Source organism: Etheostoma spectabile, chromosome 14 (assembly GCF_008692095.1).
Source record: "Etheostoma spectabile isolate EspeVRDwgs_2016 chromosome 14, UIUC_Espe_1.0, whole genome shotgun sequence".
Classification (NCBI taxonomy): Eukaryota; Metazoa; Chordata; class Actinopteri; order Perciformes; family Percidae; genus Etheostoma; species Etheostoma spectabile.
The window spans coordinates 24,177,069-24,189,725 of NC_045746.1; the positions used below are offsets into that span (position 1 = coordinate 24,177,069).

The 12,657-nt window shown below is 40.3% G+C and overlaps 1 protein-coding gene and 1 long non-coding RNA gene across 2 annotated transcripts in view; one reads left to right on the forward strand and one right to left on the reverse strand.

Moving 5' to 3' along the window:
* The window catches only part of LOC116701769 (uncharacterized), an 8,499-nt gene extending 3,547 nt beyond the window's left edge, over positions 1-4,952 (reverse strand). Inside the window, exons 1-2 of the long non-coding RNA XR_004335002.1 lie at positions 4,784-4,952; positions 1,777-1,781 (exon numbers count right to left, since the gene is read on the reverse strand). This is a non-coding gene — a long non-coding RNA (uncharacterized LOC116701769). The remainder of the gene's footprint in view (positions 1-1,776; positions 1,782-4,783) is intronic.
* The window catches only part of LOC116701768 (voltage-dependent calcium channel gamma-7 subunit-like), a 42,084-nt gene that overhangs the window by 3,506 nt on the left and 25,921 nt on the right, over positions 1-12,657 (forward strand).

Below are 12,657 nucleotides of genomic sequence, written 5' to 3' on the forward strand. Positions count from 1 at the left end.
TTAAGAGTCAGAGATGTACTAGTTATTATTTATCAGCTGAAGGATGCCCTTAAATTGAAATTAATTGTCAAATGCTGCTTTCATAACAGAAAGCAACAAACAGATCCAAATGAAGACTACTGTAGCACAGTGCAGATACAAATAAACAATAACCTACACTGGTATGTAGCTGATCATATGAGAATATATAATGGCAATCACATATTACAATTTGCATAGTTTTAATGTCTTAGATAAAGAGCTAAAAGAGGATGAAAAGAGGAAAACTTGGCTCATGATTTCTGTTCAGATAATCGTATCAAGGAGAAGCCAGTGAGAAGGAACTTGGAGCCAAACAGCGATGCAGAAAACGGCCGATTGATTTATTTGTCCAAGGAGATGACGCTGGAAGCTTTTGCTCTGTCTGCTATGTCTTTGCAGTAGTATTTCTTTAAACACATAGAGCATCCATAGACTGTTAATATTAATGGACAGAGCATGAGTGAAGTTACCCATCGGTTTGTGGAGCTCTGCTATGAGTCTTCTAATCTAAGTTACGTTACACACTTTCACTGGCAATCACATCATAGCCACGCCTGAACACCCCCTGCTTTATCACAGATTTTAAAATCAACGAGACCATAATTAAAAAAATTAACATCATTCTTTGTTGCAAAAGACTTAAAACTAGCGATTGAGACCATAAAGTGATTATGAACATTTTTACTGAGGTGATAAATCAAGTGAGAAGTGGGTCACTTCCTCACTGACTTTTACAGAAACAGACCTCCTTTAGCAGCTGCATGTGTCGCCCCCTGCTGGAATTCAGATAGAATGCAGGTTTAAGGCACTTCTTCGAACCGGATTGTTTGCCCATTAATATTTAAAGTCAATGAGTGCAAATTATGGTATTTTTCCATTTTCTGACAAGCGTTCTCCCGTGACTGTGTTAATGACTGTTGGCTTTGAGAAGCAATGGCGGAAGAAGCTTGATAGAGTTGAAAAGCTGGATAACCCTTAAGCATGAGGTTGGGGTTCATTGTTGGGCATATACATTGTGTAACTCAAGACATTAGAGACTGCTGTTTGCATCCCATTTAACTAAATGTCAGCAGTGATTTCTGACAACCATGACGACAATCCTCTCCTCCAGTTGCCTCAACCAACTAAACCTCTGGCAGAGATGTTGTTGTGACAATTTGTAGCGCTTTTGGAAGGCACTGACAAATGAGAGGATCTGTTATGAAGGATTCACTGTAATTACGGGCTGAGTATGCTTGAAAAGAAATTGTTTATATTGTCCAACTACATGTAAATAAAAGTATGTGTTTGCTCTTAATGGCCACACATCATCATAGCCTCCTTTTGGCATCATCATGCTTCCTTCCTGAGTTGTGTGTTTTGCATCTTCGTTGCCTTAAAACACACAAAATGAATCCCACAAATGGGGATAAGCGAAGACACTTTCATACAGTCTCTTCTCAAAGGCATTTATAGCGTTGCACTCAGTTGTACATATAAAAAAATTGGTGGGTAGTTGTGTGAGGGAAGGTCTAGAAATTCCGCCGGATGTCACCCTTTCCGATACCTTCCACTTTTTTGTGTCGCCATTTTGAACTCCAGATGATTTCTGAGGACTATGGTTACCTGGTCCTCAGATCTCTGCAGGGTAAATCCAGACAGCTAGCTAGACTATCTGTCCAATCTGAGTTTTCAGTTGCACGACTAAAACAACTTTTGAACGCACACACATTCCACCAAAACAAGTTCCTTCCCAAGGTTATTTTGCAGAGGCACCGTGGCTCCATCCGGCGTTAAGCGCCGCCCGTGATGATTGTGATTGGTTTAAAGAAATGCCAATAAACCAGAGCACGTTTTCCTCCCATCACGGAACGCTGTGTGGTCTAGCCAGACCTTCCTTTGCAAAGCGAGACTATGTCAGGAATGACAAAAGACCGCTTGAGAGGAAAGATAAAATCCTGTATACTTTTTCTCCTATTGGATGTCGGAGTTTTCCAATATATTAGAAAATTGTTAAAAAAAAGCAATAGACAAATTCTGCATGCACCCTGGCCCAGATTCACCCATTGGCCAGGCGCATATAGGCTCAAGCCAAGAATCAAAACCTAAACCAAAAAATGGATCTGTGCAGTCAAATGTTGTTGTTGCTGTTTTTTTTTCTCACTTGCCGCTTTCTCTCTCACCGCATTTTGGAAACGCTAGCTTTGCACCCAACAGCAGTGCTATATTTGTAGTGTTTGATTCCCCCTCTGGCAAAAGCCAAATGTGACCTCAAACTACACAACATTCAAAGTGAGTGGAGGTGAATGAACGTGTGTGGTGGAGGCTTTTTTCATCAGGCTTTTGTGAACACTGCTCTGCACACGTACAGTACAGGCATGTTGGATGTGTCACACTTCACACTGCCTGCCAGCCAGCCTCTGTGCATGTGTGTGACGTAGAGTGTGTGCGTGTCTGTGTGTGTGTGTGTGCGTGTCTGTGTGTGTGTGTGTGTGTGTGTGTGTGGTACAAGGACTTTCCTCCGTTTTTGGGCCAAGGTCTTTCCCTATAAACTCCCTTCCGTTTTCTTCTCCCTGCCTCTGTTATTCTCCCACTAGATCTCTGCTTATCTCTCCCTCTGTTCTATCAACCTCTCCCTCTCCTCCACACATTGACAGTCTCTTGCAGGCCTTCCCTCGTTTTCTCCACTGTGTGTATGTGTGTGTGTGTGGGTTTTTTTTTACCCACCGCATAAGCTAATTATCTTTATCAGTTCAGCAGTCGTTCTACAGACCACAGGACGAGGGTTTGTTTCCTAACGCTTTCATCGTGTCAAAAACTGCTTTGAGAAATGAGAGTCATCTAGCAGCTCCCAAATCCAAATATTTCCTTTGGGATGAATAAAGTATCTATCTATCTATCTATCTCTTCCTTCAGCATCATTCTTATGAATGTCTGGTCCGAAGAATTTTGATGCTATTTTAAAACATAATTTGTGTTTTTAGCATTTTCGAGGCAAATGTTTTTTTCCTTTTACAACTCCTCTTTTCTCTGCTTGCCCTTTTTCTCCTCTTTGTCCTCTTTCTTTCCCTCCAACTTCTCCCCATTCATAATCCCATTGACTAGTTTTTCTGTCGAACAGCGTCCCACCCTTTCCTTCCCTCCTTTCTTCCTTGCTTCCTCTCTTCTGTATTTCTCTTTACAAATGAATCTGGAGTTCATTTATCCCACAGATGGATCTGACCTTCCAACCCTCCCCATCCCTTCTTCTTATCTCTCCCTTTTTCTGTCTTCATTTATTCCCTCTGCTTCTCTTTTCATCATTCCCTTCCTGCATGACTCCTCCCTTCCTCTTGTCTTCCCATCTTTAAATATCCATCTCTTTTCCTGCCAGTTGGCAAAAGCCTCTCATTACTGACAGAGGGACATATTGCCTTCTCAACAGAACCCCACCACCACCACCACCACCACCCTGGGAACGCCATCTGTGGAGCCACGCCTGGCACCATGGGACATGTAGTTCCGTGGTGCTCAGCAGTTGCTTTGCCCTGCATCGCATTGACCCGTCATTGCTGGAAAGCCTTTCATCTGTGTGTGATGGCCCTGAGCCTGTCGTGCATGTGTACTGTGGTCGGTTTGGGGTTGAGGTGATAACGTGATGACTGGGAGCACCTGGCCAGTCCTCCCAGGCCATTTAACCCCACCTGCCCCGAGACCGGTGTGCACCATTCCCTCGACCGAGCACCATCATGATATCATTCTGTTTAGTTATTTCCTTTGTTAGCTACTTCCAACATGCACCACACATTGTTCACTGCATCCACACACTCTCATCCATCACTGATCCTGACAACCACACCTCACACCATTATTTAATAAATGTCATTTCATTATTATTAAGTTGACTGTGCATCTCCCTTTCTGTGAGCCGGTCGTAACACTGTGCTTAATCGGATTCCTCTTTGTTTTTATCTATAATTATTTTGTTTTGGGAGCCAATATTTCACCCAGTTAGGGTGCATGATGCAGCACGTTTTCTAAAAGTCAGAATTGATGTGCTTTAACATTTATTTGATCATAGATGTTTTGGGGGTCTTGATAGTTTAAAAGTTTTCCTTTTACCAAAGAGGTTAAGGTTAAACAGGGATCATTGGTCTTATTATGACTCATTTACAATTGTTTTGTAACGCGCCCAAATAAATTTTTTATCCTATTTAAATTCCTAAGTATTGCTCAATTTTAAACCTTCTTATCAATTGTAGTTTGTGGGCCTCAGATAGGGCTACAATTGTGTCTTTCTTTATAAAGTGAGACGCACGATTACCAACAGATTAATCCCTAATGAAGAGGCTTTTTGATAGTAGATAAAAACGTCTATCACACTTCTACTGCACAATGGGCTCTTTATTAAGTAAATGGCCTCTTTCTGGAAATTAATTCATGTGTTCAAAGCTCCTGATTAAGGGAACTTATTAGCAATCCTACACTGAGAACCCCACTTTAATGCCTTAATTAGCAATGCACACTCATTCATTAAGTTGGACTTCATTGAGGATGCTTCTAAGCCTCCAATAAAATTAAACAGAATTAATAATGAATCCAAATAAAAAATTTAAATGTGTTGAGGACTATTATGTTGAGCCTGTTGCTACGTAATTAAGAAGGAAGACAGTGGATTAAATTTAACCCTTGGGTTCATTTTCTTTTACTTTTGGAAACGATGCTGAAGGGGCACAGCTGATTGGCTAACAATGCTTCAGGTCTGTGATTATGTAGTCTCGCAATGCCAGACCTTTCTACACACTGCTGTGGAAGAGGGTCTAGCTAGTCCAGACAGTATTCCGGGATGGGATAAAAACATTGGTCTGATTTGTTGGCATTTCTTTTAAACCAATTACAATTGTGTTGGGCGGAGCTAAACGCCGAACGCAGGTACGGTGCCTCTAAACGTCCTCGTAAAGGAACTTGTTTTGGTGGAATTAAAATGGCTTCCAAGTGTGTGATGAGAATTTTACTCAAAAAACAGATGAATATAATTTGATTGTCGGTTCTAGCTTGGATGACGTTTGTCAAATTGACCGGAGATTAGAACACAAAGACAGCGTAAGTTGAGGGACATCCAGCCCAAAATCAGGGACATCCGGCAGAACCACTGACCGCACCGGAACAATCCCGTAAATGAAACCTCGTCCACTTCAGAAATTATTAGGCTCTTTAAGTACCACCGTTATTGCCCACGTTAAAACAGATTAGCGTAGGTTTCACTATTCAGCTACTGACATTTCATGCAGGGGGCAGGTTTATTCCTGAAAACAGCCACGCTGTACTTATTCCGTCCTGCTACAACTTCATTCAAATTTGAGTTGATTCTGTTCATATCTCCTTATTGATTTGCATCATTTGCTGCTAGAAGGTGCGGTGGAGAATAGAATATTAATCTGAGCTGTCAGTGGCAAAACAAGCACTTTTGTTAAGATAAATACAAGCTGGATAATTGCACTATGTGTATATATGTATATGTATATATATATATAATACACAACATTGACAGTTAGCAGGAGACATGATGCTGAACAGCAGTCGCCCATTTTAGAGAATTTCCAATCCACCCCAACCTCCTTCCTAAGAGGTTTTGTAGTGCTGTTGTTAGGGCTGCGCAATATGAAGAAAATCTAACATCACAACATTTTTGACCAAATACCTTGATACGGATACCGCAACGATATTGTATTGTTGACTATTGGTGCTTCCACAACATATTTACACAATGAGATTTTTGGTAAAAAATCATCACTAATGTGGACACAATGACTAAGTTCATAAAATAACACCACTTTACTGTAATGCAACCTTTAAAACCAGGAAAAGACAACACTTATGCCATATTAGGATATTACAATATCCAAAATCTAAGACAATATCTAGTTTCATATCAAGATATCGATATAATATCGATATATTGCCCAGCTCTAGCTCTAGTTTATATCAACGGTGTTTCATTTCCAGGAGTCCCGCCGGAAATTCTGCTGGATGTCTCTCATTTTGGCCTCATGCCAGTCCCTTTCCTCTTACCATGTGTTTTGCAATTTAAACTCCGGTGGATTTCTGAGGACTATGGTTACCTGGTCCTCAGATCTCTGCAGGGTATATCCAGACAGCTAGCTAGACTGTCTGTCCAATCTGAGTTTTCTGTCTAAAAATGACTAAAACAACCTTTGAGGAAGTTACATTCAGTCAGATTAAAACCTCTTTTGGAACAGCGACGTTGCCAAGACTGGGTCACATTGCAGCATCCAACACATAACATGAGAACATCAAGAATAGGTACGACAAAATACATCCCCAGTTCAAAATGTAAAATATCCATCCCCACTCGGCCTTTCAACACAAACACGCCAATGTGCGAAATACCGGAAAAGAAGCCTGAAGAGGAGGGCATGTCTGGCCCTGGTAGAGAGACAGAGAGAGAAAATAAAATGAGTTTTTTTTCTTCCTTTTGAAAAGAGTCAAATTTTAATTCTGTCTCTTGAGTCCTGATTCTCTTTGAGAGGAGAGTCAGGGCTGTTGGTGGACCGCTCCCCACTCACTGCTGTCTCTCCTGTCACGTTTTCAGATTCTAAAATGTGCACACAATAAATCCTAAAGACAAAAATAAATGTATGTATACCAAGGTGGATGTAAATGGACATGAACGTGAATTTAAAAAAAAAACATCTGGTTAATTGGATAAAAAAGTAAAACGTAGTTGCTTTTTTGAGACAACACATAACATAGATACTTTAACCTAGCAGCCGCATTCTCTCCTATTCTACTTTCTCTCCCCACCTTTCCTCACTCCTTCTTCCCTACATCATTACCTATGATTGTTTGTTCCTAAGCACCACTGCTCCATTCATCTGTAATTCATTACATCGCCTCAGCTCCTGGATTCTCCCAGCACACACGCTGAGTTCGTTAGCGGCTGGTGGGACCTGTGAATTGTGGTTCTATTCTCAAGGCTTAAACTACAAAGAGAACCTCATTCCCACGCCCATTTGTTGTCAGCTATCTCAGCAAACACAGGCTACAGGCGGCGTGTGTGTGTGTGTGTGTGTGTGTGTGTGTGTGTGTGTGTGTGTGTGTGGTGTGCGTGTGTGTGTGTGTGTGTTGTCAAGATGGGTTACCATACATTTACGTCTTGCATGTGGATCTTTGTGGTAGCACTTTACATTCCACCACGGTAATAAGATGGTAATAGTGGGGTAACAGTGTGATAATAAAAAGGTAATATATACAGTAGGTAATAACCAATGTTAAATTTCAAGAAGTTGTCTCTAATTTGGAAAGTATTACACTGATAGTAGGCTATGATACTGTGAAAACATCAACATATATTGCCCCTTTATAACCACTACCTAGATAGACATGTTATCATTGAACCCATTCCTAGTTATTACCTTGGTTAATTGCATGTTATTACATCTGTTACCTGCTTATCACCTTATTACCCAGTACTAGATCTTATTACTGTGATGTAATACCTAGTTATTACTTTGGTACGTACAAGTTATTACCTCTTTATTACCTCTTTAGTATCACACTGTTACCCCACTATTACCATCTTATTACAGTGGTGGAATGTAAAGTGCTACTTTTTTTTTTAATTGTGGTCAATTGTTTTTATGGCATTGCATTGAATAGTAAAGAATAAAGTATTTTAAAATAGTATACTAAACAGAAACAAAAAAACACAAATTCCACAAGTGTTTCTCTAGCCACTAGGATTTTTTTAAAACATCATGAAGCTTCAGTTAAAAATGTAGACCAGTGGTTTTATTTTGCGGCAACGTTTCGACCCAGTGAGCCGGGTCTTCCTCAGGAAGATCTGGCTGGGTCAAAAACGTTAAGCACAATGAAACTTATGGGAGTCTTAACTGTGTGAGTTAATACTGTGAGTGTGGGCATCTCATTCTTTTCAGTTACAACGAAAAACTGACATTCAAAACAGGACGTTAAAAGAGGTTCAGTGACTTTTGAAATGTTGTTTATGAGGCGGAGAAAGAGAGGAGCGAAGCTTTTAAGAGAGCAGCCGAGAACAAAATGAACTCAGCAGACGAGATCAGAAGCGAACAGGCGAGAAAAAAGTGGCTGTCAGGCAGGAAGAGAGCGGGGAGTGAAGTGACCTCATCACTCAGGCAGCGACGCTGCAGAGCAGATTCAGCGGTGTCAGAGAGGAGTCGCTCCCTCAGACGTGAGTCGCACGTCACAAATATTTGATATGGTAAAACATCCCTCGCCTCAGGTGAACCCGGCAAATCAAAATCCCCCCAGGGACAGGCATGTGCACACACAAGCTGTGTCTCAAAACTGTTCCCTATCACGGAAAGAAGCGTCTGGCGCAGGTGCGTTTAGGACGTGTATCAATCCACTTTTGCTAGGGGTTTGTGTGCCGTGCGTGCCGAGCACATAATTCAAAAGGGTTATTATACTTAGCGTCTTAATTAATCATAGGTGTGTTTTTGGCGTAACATGCAATAAACCAATCAGAGGGTCATCGACCATTCCCTTTAAAAGCCAGGTGTGTTTCTACCTTTGCACATTGCTGTTATGATGGCGGATTGGTATGACCTCAACCAAGGACCATGTAAAAGTCTCAACACTTCAGCTTGTGAATGAGTTATAAATATTTAAAAGTCATAAGAAGTGTTTGTGTGTGTGGATGTGTGTTCTTGTTTAACTACATTCGTGGGGTCCAACAACTGGAAGTATTCCTGTGGGGTCCCGACAGCTTTGTGGGGCCAAAATGCTGGACCCCACAACTTTAAAGGAGTGTTTGAGGGTTAAGACTTGGTTTTAGGATTAGGGTTCGAATTAGGTTATGGTTAGGATGATGGTTTAGTTGTTATGGTTAGGGTAAGGGGATAGGGAATGCATTTTGTCAATGATGGGTCCCCACAAAGATAGTGCCACGCACTTTGTGTGTGGGTGGGAATGGTGGGAGCCAGACAGTAAAACCTTTATTCATTTTCAGACAACACATGGATTTTAAAGAGGGTCTTCAGCTCAATACTGCAGCAGAACATACAGAGTTTTATGAGTTAGCCTGATAAAGAGTAGAAAGAAGGAGTGGCTTTCTCCTGTCTGCGGAGGCAAACGCGAAAGATGTCACTGATAGACATCGGACACTTTGAGAGACGTCAGCGCCTTCGGAAAGTCACATCCTCTGAATAAGACAAAGGTGATTTGTGCTTGGCCGGTGTAAATAAGCATCAGACTTCGAGCTGTCACGCTCATGAGAGGCAGACACTCAGAGCTGCTGAGTCAAAACACAAATCAAAACCGCTTAAAACACGAGAGACAGAGCTGGGGAACCTGCAGGACTCAGATAACTGTCGCACAGTGAGGGCTTTCAGATTGCTCTATTCATGCTGATTCACACTCTCTTGAATAAAACAAACCAAAGAAAGGTATTTTCTAAGGTACTTTTAGATGTACTGTTTGAATTGTTACATTGTCTGATCCAGTTGTTCCTCTAACGACTACTAGTCTACTAGTACTTCTGAACTGTGCTGCCCAACTAAAGGCAAACAACAGCACTAACAGAAGCAGTTTGTAATGACTTCATATTCATTTCATGACTTTCTAAGATGACTGTTTCCCACTAAACAACTCACTGCCATAAAATCTAGAATCTTACATTCCACTCGATTATCTACAGACAAACAGCGTCTGTTCTTTCAGTTTAACAACCATAAAGTGTATTTGTATGGCACAATCCCTCCCAAAAAAATGTAAAAGTGCTTAACATAAAAACAAATGAGCATAGTATAACATAAATAAAAATTGAAAGGTAAAACAAAGAGAAAGGAAGAAGCAATTTTTAATCCCTCGATAGGAAAATTCAATTTTAAGCAATGTTAGCGTTTATAGTCTGCTCATTGTTAGGTTCATGTATTTAGAGGTTGGAATTGAATAGGTTTACATAGTTTAATTTTTCAAAAACACAATACGTTTGTTGTTCTGCACAGTGCTGCAGCTCCTCTTTTCACCCTGTGTGTTGAGCTCTCTGTTTTAGCTACAGAGTGAGGCATCTTACTTCTGTTCCATCTTTGTTGGGAGTCTCACATGAAGTTCAGTAGCTAGGTAAGGACTACTAGCCAGTCAGGAGCAGAGTATGAGGGCGTGCCACGCTAGCATTTAGACGAGCATTATGACATGTGTTACAAAGTTACACTGTTGGAGATGGTAAGTCCCTTTGAGGGGGGGACTTTGTACTTTTTCACTTTGAAAACCTATAACATGCACAAAAAGATATATAACACAATAAAGGAATGGGAAAAGCCAAAAGGCTTAATATGAGCTTAACTTTAAACAATGTTAAGATTTTGTATATTTTTGTAAAGTTTTTTACAGATGTAACCTTACAAAAACCTCTCCTTAAACTTTAAGGTTAAGATTGAACACATCAAATAATGTCAACTTTTAGCTTTACATTTCAGTAAAAACAGTTACGTTTCTTTAGTACATTAGGTATGTGTTGCAGCTGCACGATATGTGGAGGATGTGCGAAAACGTTGTTGAATATCGCGATAAGGATCTTAAATGCGATAAATAAAGAGATATTAAAGTGTACTCAGTTCTTCCTTTGTGCTGATTTTAGTATTTCGCTAAAGTACAGCAAATTCCCTGTTGAATTTAAAAAAGAAAATTGTATTGAACAAATTAAACATTGAATTGAACGTAAAAAGTACCACTAACAAATTGTATAATTACATTGTGAAATGTAGTTTTCTCCTCATTTCTCTTCTTTCAACTAACCCAAAAAATCTTTTAAGTGCCTTTTCGGGGATGTGCCACAGCCTTTTGCACAAGTTGATATTGCGATGACGATAAAGAAACACTATATATTAGCTACCTCTCAATTAAAAACAAACACTGCCTCAGAATCAGAATCAGCTTTATTCGCCAGGTATGACATATGAGGCAAAGAAAGACAAAAACTGAACAACCAATCACGACGCAATCACAGCACAGCCTGGGCCACGTGTTGCCAAACTAGAGCTTATTTGCTCTAAACTGTATATGTGTCAGTTTTTCCCTGAATCTGGTAGCACGCAGCACAGCGGGCATGGCATATGGTACTCACCTATTTTTTTAATTATTCTTTTTAAATGTGGTAAAACTCTAGCTTTAATTAAAAGTTTGCACTGTGGCTGCAGGTGATGGGAACTGCATGTGGCCTGGATGTTAATGTAACTGTCGCCTCATAGCAGAGAGTCTGTAAAGTACTTTATGTTCATGTGAATATAGTTTGAATAAGATAGGGCCTAATAAGGTGGGCCCTGCTTTTTAAGTCTGTCATTGTTTTTGACCCAGTAGTGGAATGTAGTACTGCGCTTAAGTACACATTTGAGGTACTTTACTTGAGTCTTCATCTCAGAGAGATATTGTACTTTTTACTGCACTACATTTATCTGACAGCTTTAGTTATTTTACAAATCAAGATTTTTGCCCAAAACACATGTAGTATATTAAACCCAATGTTTTAGGCCTACATCTGCAGCTGAAATGATAAGCCAATTAAATACTTGGTTGATTGAAACAACTGTTTGGATTATTTCCAGTTTCCAAAATGTGAGGATTTTTCTGCATTGAGTACTTTAAGTACCTTTTACAGAGTACCCCTTTTTTTATTAAGTATGGTATCAGTACTTTTACTTAAGATAAGCATCTGAATACTTCTTCCACCACTGGTTTGACCACAGCAGAGCAGCATTTTGGGTCTGTGTCTACAGTTTTGGGTTAGCAGTCCATGATGATTCACGCCTGCTTCACTTCCAGGGACCACAGCATGGTGAATGTGACCTCCATTTTGACTGGATGGATGAAGCCACTGTAAGTGAGTGTGTGTGTGTGTGTGTGTGTGTGTGTGTGTGTGTGTGTGTGTGTGTGTGTGTGTGTGTGTGTGTGTGTGTGTGTGTGTGAGAGAGAGAGAGATTGGGGATGTTTCTCATTGTGTCAACAGCTGAAATGTTGCATGGCAGAGGCAGCGCTTCTGCCACCTAGTGAGTGTCAAACTGCACTGCATGTTACCTGGAAGCCTGACAATCTGCTCTGGCCTGCTGCTGGAGACCGGCGGGGGCCCATTACATCATCACCAGAGACACCGGGGGCTCGGATCTTTGCCAAATGCAGTTGTAGTTTACAATGTGCCAAACCTGAAGCACTCCTCAAGATTTAAAACATGTTATGACCACACCAGACTCCATGCATAGTGTGTCCCTTTAAAGGAAACTTCTGTATGCTTAGCATTACCGCTGGCATTTTGATCAAATATATCATACAGTTAGGCAAGGCAGATTAATTTGTATAGCACATTTCAGCAACAAGGTAATTCAAAGTGTTTTACATAAAACATTAAAGAGCCATTTAAAATGGTTGAAAATATAAACACTGATGATATAGAATGAGACATGTGAAAGAGAATGAGACATATGGAAGAGAATGAGACATGAGAATGAGATATGTGAAAGAGAATGAGACATGTGAAATATAAGAGTAACAGTAACAGCATAGGCATTATTTGCTGGGCTTTTGTTGCTTTTTTTTCAATGTTTTTGTCACTTCTTCAAACATTTATGCAGCACCTTTTTTACGTTTTTGCTGCTTATTTTGGACTTGTTGCTTTTTTTTTTTTTT